This window comes from Petaurus breviceps, unplaced genomic scaffold (genome assembly GCF_028583685.1).
Source record: "Petaurus breviceps papuanus isolate PSGF00001 unplaced genomic scaffold, PetGlider_PUasm1.0 229, whole genome shotgun sequence".
Taxonomy (NCBI): Eukaryota; Metazoa; Chordata; class Mammalia; order Diprotodontia; family Petauridae; genus Petaurus; species Petaurus breviceps.
Window position 1 is genome coordinate 20,445,317 of NW_027185903.1, and position 14,588 is coordinate 20,459,904.

A 14,588-nucleotide genomic window follows, 5' to 3' on the forward strand; every position below is an offset into this window, starting at 1 on the left:
TCATATCCTTTGCCCATTTATCAATTGGGAAATGACTCCTATTCTTATAAATTTGACTCAGTTTTCTATATATTTGAGAAATTAGGCCTTTATCAGAGATATTTGCTGTAAAAATCAACTCCCCCTTCTACATCCCCTCACCCCTGCTTTTGTCCTTTCCTTCTAATCTTGGCTACATTAGTTTTCTATTTGTGCAAAACCTTTTTAATTTAATGTAATCAAAACGATCCATTTTACATCTCTCTATCCATTTTACATGCATTCTGTCTCTTGTTTGGCCATAAATTTTTCCCTTATCCATAGAACTGACAGGTAAACTGTTTCATACTCCCATAGTTTGCTTATGATATCAATACATAATTGTTTAAAAAAAATACAGTTCAGGAATGTAATGGAATACTATTGTGCACCTAAGTAATGCAGTGCAGTAAGCAATGAGTGTAGAGTCAGGAAGACCTTGGTTTAAATTTAACCTCAGACATTCATTGGCCGTGTAACCCTGAGCAAATCATGTAACTTCCCTAAGCCTCAGTTTCCTCCACTGTAAAATGGGGATAATAATAGCACCTACTCCCCAGAGCTGTTGTGAGGATCAAATGAGACAATATTTATTTGTAAAGCATTTAGCACTTAGTAAGTTGATGCTTAATAAATGCTTGTTCTCTTCCATGTAAGAAATGATGGAAATGGTTTCAGAGAAATATGGGAAGACCTGTATGAACTGATGCCTCAGTTTACTCATGAGGTTCCCACCTATTCCTGAGTCTAGCTATGAGATGGAACAGATGCTGCATGAGATGGAATATCTGTAACTGTACCTGAATTTATACAGAGCCAAGGATGTTTTCTCCTGGCACATTTGGAATGTCACATGTCCCTGCTTTTTCCTTCTATAACAGGTCCCTATGCTCAGAGCAAGTAATCAGTAAAAGATATGAGCTCTTTCATGTTAGCTTATTGGAAAATCTAATATTATTTTTCATCTAGAATTAAAATATGTACAGAAAGTTATGCAAAATGCTTAAGATCATTTAAAAGTTTTCAATTAAATTCTTTCATAAAAGTTTAGTGATCATTGAAACTGTTTTGAAGAAGGAAAATATTTTTAGAAGAAGTTTTTAAAATTTCTAGTGTGATTCTAAGAGACCCACTAAAACCTCCATTTGCAAGACATGTTTCTTGCTGAATTGATGAAACAAATTGTAAAGCAGAAAAGAACTTGCTGTTTTAATCTGAATTTGTAGTTATTCCATCATCTAAGCAAGTGTTAATATTTGTAACTGAATGCTTATGTGTAAAAATTCATTCCCCTTTTTGAAATTCTGTTCGGCACCCCACCTTCTATTCTATTTTGGGTAACGAATGCTGTTATGTATGACTGTTAATGATTTACTTCTCAAGTCCCTCCAAGGTCTCTGAAACATCCAGGACACAGTCCGAGCGGTGTACCAGACCACTCAGCTGTTAAGGTGGCTGGAAGAAAAGCCTGGATCCACCCCTCACACATCAAGGTGACGGCTCCTCCCAACCCACCAGACCTGTGGGTAACAGAGCCAACGGGTGACTTACAACTGAAGGTTAAGAGACTGTCCTGACGCTCCTGTTCCTGGCATTCCTGCCTTTGGCTGGTTCCAACTCCTATGCTCCCACCTTGCACTTTTGGACTCTTACTAAGACAATTGATAGGAATCTAATTGCAAAAATGTGACTCATGGCCAACCTACCTTCTCCTTTGATCTCTGTGCCCTGCTCAGCCCCAGATTCATGTTGTTTCCCTATACAGGCATATATTCTGTGGGGGCCGATGGTGCTGCTTGTGGAGCAGAAAAGCAGCCTTTGGTTAACCCAGTCGTATGTCTGCCCTGAGGATGGGTCTCCCGATTGTGGGGGGACAGGGGAAATATCACTGTGCCAATTGGGATTGTGTAACCATTGCTGATTAGGTCACCACATTTCATTTCATTGTAATACCCTTAAGTCATGTAACCCAGTTGTCATCGGGGTTTTGGATTGGACCAAACGGGATTGGAAAACTGGGACACCTTGGGGAATCAGGTTTTATGTCACAGGAAGGGACCCCAGGGCCTTGTTCAGTATTCAATGCACTCTGGTGCCAAGGGATCTTACTCCCACCAGTCCCAACCCAGTTCTCAACCCACCTCCTGGTGGCAATAGAACCCCAGATGCCCCCCCCCCCCCGTTTAACCCATTACCATCACTCCTGCAGATTCGGGCAGCACTCTGGTAGACCCCAAGTTCCTCAGATCTGAGCTTAACTTCTGACTGCTTGTATGCAGGAATACCTTTTTGCTGGCAGCCCCCATTTTAGTCCCTATCCTAGTTGGCCTTGGTATGGCAGGATTGGCAAGAATGGGTACCACAATCCTAGTGCAAGAAAACAGTCCCCTGGACTCAGTTGAGTCCGAGTTTCAACTATGAACAAGAAAAGGGAGGAGTGAAGTGCCCATCAGAAATTATACACTAAAGCCCCCTAAACCTGCTAGAAGGGGACCCCTACCAGGGTTCCTGGAAACCACCTAATAGACCATAATAGTGAGGGAATGTTTCACCTGTGTTGCTAGAAATATACCCCAGATACAAGTCTGTTCTTGTTAGCCCAGATACAAGTCTGTTCTTGTTAGGTACCCAAGACTTTACTAGAAATGGTACCCCACCCCACCCCCTTGGAACCACATTTTGTTGATTAGCAACACCTAGCTCTATAAAAGTGTACCTTTCAGAAGACTCAGTGCTGTCTTCCCTATTGGGGAGGCAGTCACCAGCTGGTTAAATAAACACTCCTAAATTATAATTGGTTTTGCTGTCCTGTTATTTCTCGGATGTCCACTACAGTGTGTTCCTTCTTCCTAACATGAGCTGACATGGGATGCATGATCAGATAATGAGGCTCTAATTCTTTTCAGGGTGTTTCAGCTAATATGTATGTAATAGCAATGGAATTTAAAGATCCCCCTGTATTGGCTTGGTTTTCAGATTGAATGTGTTAAAACCCAGAGCTTGTGAATACCACTTATGGGATGGACTTGTTGACATGAAAAGAGAGGGTTGAACTGGGAGGAGCTGGTGCTATGGATTTAGAGAGACACAAGCAGAGGAAGAGAGGCAGAAGAATTTTTGGAAGCAAGAGAGAGAGAGAGAGGATTGCTGAGGGTCAGTTTTAGTTGCCCAGGACTTTTGAGAACTGCCACCTGGAGCTGCCAAGGACTGAGGAGACATGGCTGTGATGCCGGCACTTTGTATGTTTTGATGTTGTTTTGCCAGATTCGTCCGCCGGTGAAGGACAGTGCTGTTGTTGCAGAGGTTCTTGAACCTTGATGTTGGTTCAGAAATCCTGAAGAAGGATTTTCTTGTTGTATGTTTACAGAAATCCTGGAAGAGGGTCTTGCTAATGTTTTCAGGGGTCATAGGACTGTTCTGTAGACAGAATGAATTAATGAGGACACTGGCAATGTATCTTGTGGCCTTGTTAAACTTTGTCTCCCCAGGAACAGAGATTGCTGAGAACTTGCCTCAGGTCAAGATGAAGAAAAGACCTCTCTTTGGGTATTAAATGCTGTGATATCTTAACCTTGTTGTAACTCAGGGGTAGATGGCCTTTGTGCTCTCTACTGCTCCTTTTTATAAGGTACTTGGTGTTAACTGATGATAATTGTAATTCAGTTGTGATGCAGGGGTGGGAAACTTTTGACTTTTTTTGTGCTCTGTGACTGACCAAATGAATGTACTTTGTTTATGATTGGAAACAATCTCCATTTGAGAAGAGGGACTTTGTGATTGACTAAATGAATACTTTCCAGGTGTGGAGTAGTACTTGGAAATTATTGAATTACACTTGGTGAATGCTGTATTTCGATTTTCTCTGTTCTTAATTTGTCACTGAATAAAATGAAGGGCTGCTATGCTGGTATTTTGAACCTTGGAAGTTGCCTTTTCTTGGCATTACAATGTATGAGGCTAGTTAAGCATGCCTGTTAATGAAAAGTTGGTGACCATCCTTTGCCCCTACCTGGTTTGAGCCAGCTTAGCCCAGGCCTCTTCCAAGGGGAAACTTACAGATTTCTTCCAGCTATCAGGTTGGATAGGGTCGCTCTGCTCTTCCTCCCCTCATCCTGATTTACACCTTCCTGCACGTCCTGTGTAACATCTGTTTTTGGAACATCCATTATTCTTATAGAATCTGTGGAAACCAGACTGCTAGCATTTTTCACAATAAGTATATATAAGATAAATTGATGGGAGTAGTTACTAGCAGCTGAGGAAAGGCCTCATAATAGGAGAGGCACTTGAGCTAAGCTTTTAAGGAAGGTAGGATTTTAAGAGGCAGAGGTGTGGAGGGGGCCTATTCCTAGCTTGGGGAACAACTACAATGTAAAGGTTCTTCTGAAAAGCAAGAAGGCCTATATGGTTAAGCATGGTGGGAGAGGAAATAATGCATAGTAGATCTGGAACAAACAATTTAAGCCATTTTGTGAAGAGTTTTAAATGCTCAGAGAGTTTGCATTTTATCATTGAAGCAAAGGGGAACTACTGGAGCATTTTGAAGAATTGAAAACTGTTGATGATCATATGAAAGAATACTCTAAATCATAAGTAAGAATGCAAATCAAGGGGCAGCTAGGAGACACAGTGAATAGAGCATCAGCCCTGCAGTCAGGAGGACCTAAGTTCAAATCCAGCCTCAGACACTTGACACTTAACTAGCTGTGTGACTTTGGGCAAGTCACAACCCCAATTGCCCTGTCTTCCCCCAACTCCAAAAAGCAAAAAAAAAAAAAAAAAGAATGCAAATCAAAACAATCCCTAGGGCTTCCATTTTACACCTAGCAAAATTGACAAAGAATACAAAAGATGAGAAGTCAGTGTTGGAGAGGATGTGAAAAGAGCTGAATCAGTCCAACTATTGTGGAAAACAACAATAATAATAATCTCTTATTCTGGAAAACTCTAATAAAATACATGTTGAAATTAGATGAGATTAAGGTTGCTAAAAAGAGGATGGGAACAGAGGCAGGACCAAGATGGTGGAGTAGAAACAGGACTTCCATACAGCTCCTGCTTCCACCTCCTCCAATACATGTAAAAAATGACTCTAAACAAACTTTAGGGCTACAGAACCCACAGAGTGACAGAAAGAAAATAACCTCCTGCTGAAGACAGCCCAGCAGGCCAGCAGGAAGGGGCAAGAACAGAGCTCTGAGAGCCAAGCCCAGGACCACTTGAGCTGAGGTTTTAGCCTCAAGGAGGCCACCACTAGCCCCGGCTGGAGCGACGTCAGGAGAGTGAATCACCAGCAGCTGTGGCAGTTGCCAGAATTATCAACCCATAAATGCCAAAGACAAAGTAAGAGGTCAGTGGACTTTGGGAATAGGGGGTCCAGGAGTGCAGTCCAGCCTCTGCCCCCAGAGCGAGAAGCGGCTGAGGCGCCAGCCCTGCAGCCACCACCATGTGGCTGCTTCAGAGCTCCTGGCCTGCAGATTGTAGGGGGACCAAGCCACCAGTCTGAGGGGTAATTGCGCTTGCTTTAACCTGCTTGGATCTGGATTGCTGTCTAGGGTGGAGGTCCTGGAGTATGTGACCAAGTGCCAGAGCCTGTGGAGGCTTCAGAGAGGGCAGCCAACTAATAGCTCTGGCAGCTGAGAAAACCCCAGTGATATGGGACAAAGTTCTCCTCTCTGGAAGCAGAGTTCTACTGTGACAAGGAGCTCAAAAGTCAAGTAATTGAGTGGCAACATGAGCAAGCAAAGAAAGCAAAGCAGTCAAACCTTAGATTCCTTTTGCGGGGACAAAAAGGATCAAGGCACGAATGGCAGGAAGACAATAAAGTGAGAACTCCTGCATGAAAAGCTTCCAAGAAAAATATGAGCTGGTTACAGGCCATAGAGGAGCTTAAGAAGGATTTTGAAAACCAAATAAGATAAGTAGAGGAAAAATTGGGAACAGAAATGAGAATGATGCAAGAAAATCATGAAAAGAGAGTCAACAACCTGACTGAAGAAAATAATACCTTAAAAAATGGACTAACTCAGGTGGCTAGGTGGCACAGTGAGTAAAGCACCGGTTCCAGAGTCAGGAGGACCCGAGTTCAGTTCTGGCCTCAGACACTTAACACCCACGTAAAATAACTAGCCGTGTAACCTTGGGCAAGTTACTTAACCCCAAATGCCCTCCAAAAAGCAAAAAAAAAAAAATAGGCTAACTTAAATGGGAAAAGAGGCTCAAAAAGCCAATGAGGAGAAAAATGCCTTAAAAAGCCAAACTTACCAGATGGAAAAAGAATCTCAAAAGCTCACTGAAAAGAATCATTGCTTTGGAATTAGATTGGAGAAAATGGAAGCTAGTGACTTTATGAGAAATCAAAATACTATTAAATAGATCCAAACAAATGAAAAAATGGAAGGCAATGTGAAATATCTTATTGGAAAAACCACTGACCTGGAAAATAGATCCAGGAGAGACAATTTAAATTATTGGACTACCTGAAAACCATGATCAAAATAAGAACCTAGAAATCATCCTTCAAGAAATTCTCAAGAAAAATTGCCCTGATGTTTTAGAACCAGAAGGCAAAATAGAGGTTGAAAGAATCTACCAATCACCTCTTGAAAAAGATCCCAAAAAGAAAACTCCTAGGAATATTATAGCCAGGTTCTGGAATTCCTAGATCAAGAAGAAAATATTGCAAGTAGCCAGGAAGAAACAATTTGAATACGGTGGAAACACAATAAGGATAACTCAGGATCTGGCAGCTTCTACACTGAGGGATTGAAGGGCTTGGAATATGATATTCCGGAGGCCAAAGGAGCTGGGATTAAAACCAAGAATCACCTACCCAGCAAAACTGAGTATCATATTTCAGGAGAAAATATGGTCATTCAATGGAATAGAGGACTTTCAAGCATTCTTGAAGAAAAAACCAGATCTGAATAGAAAATTTGACATTCAGATACAAGAAGCAAGAGAAGCATGAGAAGGTAAACAGGGAAAAGAAATCATAAGAAACTTATCAAAGTTGAACTATTTATATTCCTACATGGAAAAACAATAATTTTAACTGATGAAACTTTTCTCAGTATGAGAATAGTTGAAGGGAATAGAAATGTGTGTGTGTATGTCTATATAGGAGGGTATATGGGTGTATGAATACGTATGTGTGTATATATGTGTACAGCTATACATAGATAGAGGGCACAGGACCAGTTGAATAGGAAGGGATGATAATTAAAAGGTGTAATTGAAAGGTGAGAGAGGAATATAACAAGAGGAGATGGGGTGAGACAGAATGGGGTAAATTATCTCATATAGAAGAGGCAAGGGAAAATTGTTACAATGGAGGGGAAGAACAGGAAGGCAAAAGGGAATGAGAACCTTACTCTCATTGAATTTGGCTTAGGGAGGGAATGACATTATACACACTAAATAGGGTATGTCACCCTACAGGAGAGTAGGGGGGAAGGAGATGAGAGGGGGGATGATGGAGGGGAGAGCAGGTGGTGAGGGAGGGAAGTTGGAAGCACGCACTTTTAAAAAGGGACAGGGTTGAAGTAGAGAATAGAACAAGTGGGGGTCGGGACAGGACCGAGGGAAATATAGTCAGTCTTTCACAATATATCCACTATGGAAATGTTTTACATAGCTACACATGTACAACCTATATCGAATTGCTTATCTTCCCAGTAAGGGTGGGTGATGACGGAGGAAGGGCATCTGGAATCCAAAATTTTAAAATCAAATGTTTAAAATATTACTTTTTTTTAAACCTGCAACTGGGAAATAAGATATACAGGCACTGAGGCATAGAGATCCATCTTGCCCTACTGGAAAGTCAGAGGGTGGAAGGGGTATGGGGGAGGATATAGGAGAGAGTAGTTTGGTGGAGTTGGTATACCTTGGGATCGCTGTTTTGGGGTGGTGGCTGGGGGAGAGACAGGGAGAAAATTTGTAATTCAAAATCTTGTGGAAATGAATGATGTGAATTAAAAATAAACATAAAATTTAATTTAAAAAAGAGGATGGGAACAGGAGTGAAGATGAGGAAGGTAGTAATTGAGCTTCAGTCTTACTCTATTACCATCTCTTCCCTAGGCTGGAGGGTGGGTGAGTTTTTATCAAGGAAATTGAGAGGCTGCAGAAAATTTAAAGACATCGCAGTTAGTCACTGGAACATTGGTGGCTGTGAGGGTGGGGCAACAGAACCGATACAGAATTCCTTGAGGCTGCAGAGTTCCATCAGCTTGCAGCTTACAAACTTGCTTTTGTAAAGTCAGTTAAATCAGTGGGAGGCACTGAATAGGGACCATCTTTTGTCCCTTTTTGGCGACTAAAATGACAACTTTTGCATACCTGACTCCATGCACATGAATTTCACCCATAGATGGTTTCTTGATGGCAAGTAGCAAGAGAAAGGGTAAAATTCTTAATACCGTGTTTCCCCGATAATAAGACACTGTCTTATTAATTTTTTTGGACAGAAAAACACTAGAGGGCTTATTTTCAGGGGAGGGCTTATTTTAATGAACATTGACAGCGATTTTAATAAACAGGTAAATGTGAACAAAAAAATGTACCTTTATTCAATAATGAATTCAATAAAGAACAGGATGACGCGCTCACTGCTGCAGCTCTGATTGGATGCAGCTCGGAGCGCGGCGTGCGTTTCACCCGGGGGGGGGGGAATGGTGCATACAGAGGGTACCGTAATGTAGCGTGTAGTACAGGGGATCATCTTCACTACAGTAGCAATCTCAATAGGGCTTATTTTCGGGGGAGGGCTTATTTTAGAGGAATCTTACACAGTAAGGGGAGGGCTTATTTTCGGGATAGGTCTTATTATCGGGGAAATACGGGTAGTAGTGGGGTTTGGTAGACTGACTCTATCCTACTCTCCCCTCTCCTATGACCAGTTGGCATTGAGGCAATAGACTCCACTTTCTGGATAGAGCCTTGAGTAATGTCCCAGGCTTTAGCTATCAGCTATAAGCCTCCCCTCCCCATTTCCTCACTCCCACCACCCTAGGTAGGGGGGAGCAACCCAATTTGTAAAATATAAGCAGATCAGACCAGCCACAGTGGCTCGTCAGGCAAATTCAAGCATTCTGGGTTGGTGAAAAAAGGCACAGCACTGTATACCTAATAGGTGGTCAGAGGGAAGCAGATATCATAAAGATTTCTGGGTTATACCTGAACCTGAAATATAAGGTTGCTTGAACTGATGGTTGTGATGTCAGTTTTGGTGGAGATGGAACCTCTTAAGAATGCCACAGCAAGGGGGTGCAGCTAGGTGGCACAGTGATTAAAGTGCTGGCCCCAGAGTCAGGAGGACTCGAGTTTGGTTCCAGCCATAGACACAACACTCACACACAAAAAACCTAGCCGTGTAACCTTGGGCAAGTTACTTAACCCCAACTTCCCTCCAAAAAAGGCAAAAAAAAAAAAAAGAATGCCACAGCTACTTCTGTTCAACAGTGTTCTTCATCGAAGTTGCGGTGACCATCTGTGAAAGACTAGTACAGTATCTCCAAAGAACAGCTTTCCATTATGCCTGATTACCAGATCAGAGTGTCAAACACATCTTATAAACCGTATCTTCAATAAATAACACCACCCTAGGAAGGCGAACTCTCCAATCCACTTTTTGGGTTTAACCTCCAGGATGACTTACCTTATAATAGACTGCTTTTAGATATAGTTTTATTTGACTCTATTGTACCCTTCTTTTATTCCATCTCCTTGGAGTTGCCTGGGTCTCAAGGTTTTTGTTCCAACTAGAGGCTCCATACATGCTACAGAAATTAACATTGGCAGTCTTCTTTTCCCCCATGAAAGTCTGGACTTCCTAGAAATAGCTTGGGAAATTATGGAGGCGAAATTGTTAGAAGGTACCTTGCCCCCTAGTGACATCTGGAAGTTCTGAGTATCTATCGTAATGTCTTTACCTGGAAAGGTAACTCTACTGACTGGGACAATCCTAAATAGATGAAGGTGAAGGAGAATCCTTGCCCAGTCTCCAAGGAGGGGAGACCCTTAGCAGAGAATTTTATAAGGGGTAAAGATTTAATGACACCTCATAGGTCTTACAAGGAACAGCATGGTTGGTGGGCCTTGGAACACTCAGCAGGTGTTGGTCCAAGGCAAGTCTTGTATCAATGCTGGCATCAGCAGAGACTGCATAGAAGAGAGTGATGGCCTCTTTGCAACTTTAGTAAAGATGATAGATAATTGTTTGGCAATCTGCACTGTGGCCCTGGCACGGCTCCTGATCGCTATCACTGCTATACTTCAAGAGTATATGGGAGGGGAGGCCAGGTAGCACAGCGAGTAAGAGCACCGGCTCCAGTGTTGAGAAGACCTGGAGATCGAATCCCAGGCTCAGACACTCAGCACCCACCCAGAAACACCTGGTCGTGTAACCTTGAGCAAGTTACTGGGGCGGCCAGGTGGCTCAGCGAGTAAGAGCACCGGCTCCAGTGTCGGGATGACCTGGATCAAATCCTGGCCTCGGATACTCAGCACCACACCCAGAAATGACTGGCCGTGTAACCTTGAGCAGGTTACTTAACCCCGATTGCTTTAAAAAAAAAAAAAGAGTATATCGGACCTCCATCACACACAATGTGAAAGATTTGGTCTTCCATTTATCTGAAGAGGGTGGTGATAGTAAAGCTTGATATTTATGGTCTTTGTCCTGTTCCATATTTACTTACTATATTCCTTCAGGTTATCATCATCCTATAATTTATCTTTGAAAAAAAAACCTTCACCTGTATTAAGCTCCTCTAAGGTTTCTGACATCCAAGAGTTTAAGGTTGTTCAGTAATAGTCTTAAGGCCATTTAAGACCTTCTTACCTAGGGATGGGGTGTGGAGAAGCAGTATTTACTAGGGTTCCTGCCATGTGGACTAGCTTTTCTCTAAAAGCAAGTAAAGTAACCCCAAGACTTATTTAGTCCTGGACCTAGGACTCAAGCTGTTGACATGGCTTCCTGGTTATCTAGAGCATAAAAAAGGTCAGGCCACAAGGAGTTAGTGCCCCTTAGATTTGATGTATGCTCTACTGCCATGAGTCACCACATCCATTGGACCCAACCCATGTTGCTGATCAGACACATTTCCCTATTTAGTGATGTGGGTGGAGAAAGGAAGTCATGTCTACTTAACTAGAACATCTGTGAAAGACTATCTGAATATCCTTGCTGAATATCCTTTTGTTGTTCGTTTGTTCAGTCAAGTCTGACTCTTTCTGACCCATGGACCACAGCATACCAGGCCCTTCTATCCTCCACTATTTCCTGAAGTCTGTCCAAGCTCATGTTCGTTGTTTCCATGAAACTATCTATCCATCTCATACTCTGCTGTCTCCTTTTCTTTTTATCTTCAATCTTTTCCAAAATCAGGCTCTTTTCCAATGAATCCTGTCTTCTCATCGTGTGGTCAAAGCATTTAATTTTCAGCTTCAGTATTTGATCTTATAGTGAATATTCTGCATTAATTTCTTTAAGTATTGACTCATTTGCTGTCTTTGCTGTCCAAGGGACTCTCAAAAGTCTTCTCCAGCATCACAATTCAAAAGCATTCATTCTGCAGGGTTCAACTTTCCTTATATTCCAAATCTCACAGCCATATATTGCTACTGGAAAAACCATAGCTTTGACTATATGTATCTTTGTCAACAAGGTGATGACTGCTTCTTAGTATGCTGTCTAGATTTTTCATAGCTTTCCTTCCAAGGAGTATCTTTTAATTTCATGGCTACAGTCACCATCTACAGTAATCTTTGAGACCGAGAAAATAAAATTTGACACAAATTCCACTTCTTCTCCCTCTATTTGCCAGGAAGTGATGGGACCAGTTGACATGATCTTAGTTTTTTTTTTTTATGTTAAGCTTCAAAACACCTTTTACACTTTCCTCTTTCACCCTCATCAAGGGGCTCCTTAATTACTCTTCACTTTCTGTCATCAGAGTGATATCATTTACATATCTAAGACTGTTGATATTTTTCTCAGCAACCTTAATTCCAGTTTTTGATTAACCCAACCTGACATTTCACATGATATATTCTGCATATAAGTTAAATAAGTAAGGTGACAATATACAGCCTTGTTGTACTCTTTTTTTTTTTTAAGCAATTAGGGTTAAGTAACTTGCTCAAGTTACACGGCCAGTTATTTCTGGGTGTGGTGCTGAGTGTCTGAGCCTGGGATTCGATCTCCAGGTCATCCCGACACTGGAGCCGGTGCTCTTACTCGCTGAGCCACCTGGCTGTCCCTGTCGTACTCTTTTTCTAATGTTAAACCAATCACTTATTCCATGTTCAATTCTAACTGTTGTTTCTTGGCCCACATACAGGTTCTTCAGGAAACAATTAAGATGATATGGTATTCCTATCTCTTTGAGGACTTAGCACTTTTTGTTGGGATCCACACAGGCAAAGGCTTTAGTGCAGTCAATGAAGCAGAAGTTTGTTTTTCTCAAACTCCTTTGCTTTCTCCATAATCCGGTGAATGTTGGCAATTTGATTTCTATTGCCTCTTTGAATACCAGCCTGCTCTTCTGATAATTCTGCTGAAGCCTAGCTTGCAGAATCTTAAGCATAATATTGCTGATCTGTTAAATGAGTGCAGTTGTTCAGTGATTTGAACATTCCTTAACATTGCCCTTTAGGATTGAGATGTAAGCCAATCTTTTTCCAATCCAGTGACTACTGACTTTTTCCAAATTTGCTGGCATATTGAGCGTTCTTTATTTTTTTCTAATATTATTTATTTGTTTTTAGTTGTCAACATTCACTTCCATAAGACTTTGAGTTCTAAATTTTCTCCCCTTTCCTCTACTCCCTCCTCCACAAGACGGCATGCAATCTGATATAGGCTACACATGTACAATCATATTAAACATATTTCCACATTAGTCATGTTGTAAAGAATTAGAACCAAAGGGAAAAAACCATCAAAAAGAAGAAAAAAACAACAACAAAGAAATAGTATGTTTCAATCTTCATTCAGACTCCATAGTTCTTTCTCTGGATTTGGATAGCATTTTCTATTATGAGTCCTGTAGAATTGTCTTAGATCCTTGTATTGCTGAGAAAAGTTAAGTCTATCAAAGTTGGTCATTGCACAATGTTGCTGTTACTGTGTACAATGCTCTCCTGGTTCTGCTCAATTCACTCAGAATCAATTCATCTAAGTCTTTCCAGGTTTTTCTGAAGTCCACCTGCTCATAATTTCTTATGAAACAATAGTATTCCATTATATTCTTATACCACAATTTGTTCAGCCATTTCCCAGTTGATGGACATTCCCTCAATTTTCAATTTTTGACCACCACAAAAAAAGCTACTATAAATATTTTTGTACCTGTGGGTCCTTTTCCCATTTTTATGATCTCTATTGGATACAAATCTAGAAGTGGTATTGCTGAGTCAAAGGATACGTGCAGTTTCATAGCCCTTTAGGTATAAATCCAAATTACTCCAGAATGGTTGAATCAGTTCACAATTGCACCAACAATGCATTAGTGTTCCAATTTCCCCCCATCTTCTCCAACATTTAGCATTTTCCTGTTTTTGTCATGTTAGCCAATCTGATAGGTGTGATGTGGTACCTCAGAGTTGTTTTAATTTGCATTTCTCTAATCAATAGTGATTTAGAACATTTTTTTATATGTTTGAGTACACTTTAAAAATATCATATTTTAGGGTTTTAAATAGCTCAGCTAGAATTCCATTACCTCCAAGAGCCTTATTGTTAGCAATGCTTTCTAGGGCTCACTTGACTTCAAATTCTAGGATGTCCCGCTCTAGGTCAGTAATCGGACCATAGTTATCAGCAATGTTCAGATCTTTCCTGTATAATTCTTTTGTGTATTCTTGCTACCTCTTCTTAATCTCATTTGCTTCTGTTAAATTCCTACTACAAGATTAACTAATTCACATTAAAAAATTGCCAAAGGTAAGACTAAGACAAACTACTTTCAAAAACTTAAGAATTTTTCCCTATTATTTTATGGACATTTTAATTTAAATTGATGTTTGATTTTATCTTTTAAAAGTTACTTATTTAATATTTCATTTTTCCTTAATTACATGTAAAAACAATTTTTAACATGGGTTTTTCATTTTTCAAATGCTTTATTAACTTGTGATTTACATCATTCATTTCCACCAGATTTTGAGTTACAAATTTTCTCCCCATTTTTCCCCTACCCACCGCCTCAAAATAGCAGTCCCACAGGACATCACCTCCTCCAATCTGATCTCTCCCATATCTTCTCCCATACCCCTTCGACTTTTCCAGTAGGGCATGGTGGATCTCTATGTCCCAGTGACTGTATATCTTATTTCCCAATTACATGTAAAATAGTATTAATAATAGTATATATATATTATATACATATTTTAAACATTTTATTTTAAAACTTTGAATTCCAGATTCATTCCCTTCCTCCCTTGTCACCTACCCTTACTGGGAAGATAAGCAGTTCAGTATAGGTTGTACATGTGTAGCTAATGCAAAACATTAACATAGTGGATATAATGTAAAAGACTGACTATATTTCCCTTCCTCCTAT